Genomic DNA, 2,107 nt, shown 5'->3' with positions numbered 1-2,107 from the left:
ATATTTTTAGGGTATCGTGTTCCACATCTCCACTACATTTTTCAGAAAAAAACCTTCTTGATTTCACTTCTGAATGGCCTGGGTCCAATTCCAAGATTACGTTCCCTTGTTCTTGGACTGTAATTGTCTGGGCATGTAATTGAGCCTTAGCAGTAGAAACTAGTCAGTAAAATCAACTCAGAGAAAGATATTTTAATGGAAATGAATTGGTTTGTCATTGCAACATTTTTTTTTCCCGAACTATGATCATTAATCCTGAATATTTCTTGGAAATACATTTGATATCAATAGATTTTAAATAAAACACAAAATGAAATTTAATGTTAAAACAATCTCCCAAGTAAACGCAAATCTCTCAGGTAAGTAAGAAGAACTCAACCAATGAAAACAAAAAATGTTGGACAATCTCAACAGACCTGACACCATCCATGGAGAGAGAATAGAACCAATGTTTCAAGTTTCAAAGGGTCATCCAGACTCAAAACATTCAAATTACGTATTTTGGTTTTATGTCAAGGAACGATCAAATTCATTCTAAATAATTTTGAACCAATAATTTGAATTGAATTTTACATAAATAGATTTTAGATAAAATATGATGTGAAGTTCAATGCTAAAACTATAATTTCAGAAAGATTGCCATTTTGAAACCTGCAAAATTACCTTGAGTCATAGAGTGATAGAGGTTTTCAGCGTGGCAACAGGTCCTTCAGCCAACTTGTCTTTTTTTAAAACCCCTAAGCTAATCCCAATTGTCCGCATTTGGCCCATATCCCTCTATACCCATCGTACCCATGTAACTATCTAAATGCTTTTTAAAAGATAAAATTGTACCCGCCTCTACTACTACCTCTGGCAGCTTGTTCCAGATACTCACCGCCCTCTATGTGAAATAATTGTCCCTCTGGACACTTTTGTATTCCTCCCCTCTCACCTTAAACCTATGCCTTCTAGTGTTAGACTCCCCTACCTTTGGGAAAATATGTTGACCTTGTCTATGCCCCTCATTATTTTATAGACCTCTATAAGGTCACCCCTCAGCTTCCTACGCTCCAGAGAAAAAGTCTCAGTCTATTCAGCCTTTCCTTATAACTCAATCCTAGTAAGTTTTCTCTGCACTCTTTCCAATTTAATAATATCCTTTCTATAATAGGGTGACCAGAATTGCACACAGTATTCCAAGTGTGGCCTTACCAATGTCTTGTACGACTTCAACAAGACGTCCCAACTCCAGTATTCAATGTTCTGACTGTTGAAACCAAGCATGCCGAATGCCTTCTTCACCATTCTGTCCACCTGTGACTCCACTTTCAAGGAACTATGAACATGTACCCTTAGATCTTTTTGTTCTGTAAATCTGCTCAATGCCCTACCATTAACTGAGTAAGTCCTGCCCTGGTTCAATCTACCAAAATGCATAACCTTGCATTTGTCTAAATTAAACTCCATCTGCCATTTGTCAGCCCACTGGCCCATTTGATCAAGATCCCATCGCAACTGGAGATAACTTTATTCACTATGCCAACAATCTTACCAACCGACTCAAGTACATCTTCTTCTCTGCTGCTGTCAGACTTTTGAATGGACCTACCATGGATTAAGTTGATCCTTCTCTACACCTTAGTTCTGACCGTAATGTTGCATTCTGCATTCTCTCCTTTCCTTCTCTATGAGCGGTATGCTTTGTCTGAATGGCGTGCAAGAAATAATACATAGATTTGTATTGCTTTATTAGTGTCACATGGATTAACATACAGTGAAAATGTGACACTACTAAATCAAATCAAATCTATGTAAGTCTGATTGGGGAAGTTTCAGTTGTGTGGGGGGGCTGCAGTCAGGCGGGGAAGGACAGACGCCAGGCGTCGCGCTGGGGTCCTCCGGAGGTGGCGGTCGCAGCTGAAAGCGCTCTATCTGCGGAGCGAGCGCCGCCACCCCGCGGCCCGGAGCCCAGCGGAGCGCGGCCGGGGAGCCCGAGCCCGAGCCGGGCCGATGGCAGGTCAGTCACCGGGACTCCGGGTCCCGCAGCTCAGCGAGATTATACACCCGGCTCCGGAAAACATTCACCGTGTGAGGGAGGAGGGGGGAGGAGAGGAGGAGGAGGGAG

At 42.1% G+C, this 2,107-nt stretch overlaps 1 protein-coding gene across 1 annotated transcript in view; it reads left to right on the top strand.

Moving 5' to 3' along the window:
- The first annotated feature begins 1,925 nt into the window (after nt 1-1,925).
- Nucleotides 1,926-2,107, top strand: part of mib2 (MIB E3 ubiquitin protein ligase 2) — a 241,273-nt gene continuing 241,091 nt past the window's right edge. The window contains exon 1 of the mRNA XM_080214947.1: nt 1,926-1,999. The gene's annotated coding sequence lies outside the window, so the exon portion shown is untranslated. The remainder of the gene's footprint in view (nt 2,000-2,107) is intronic.

The sequence above is a fragment of the Carcharhinus amblyrhynchos genome, chromosome 30, assembly GCF_965287045.1.
Source record: "Carcharhinus amblyrhynchos chromosome 30, sCarAmb.v2.hapA, whole genome shotgun sequence".
Taxonomy (NCBI): Eukaryota; Metazoa; Chordata; class Chondrichthyes; order Carcharhiniformes; family Carcharhinidae; genus Carcharhinus; species Carcharhinus amblyrhynchos.
Note: the sequence above shows the minus strand (reverse complement) of the source record. Positions and strands in the feature narration are given on the sequence as shown.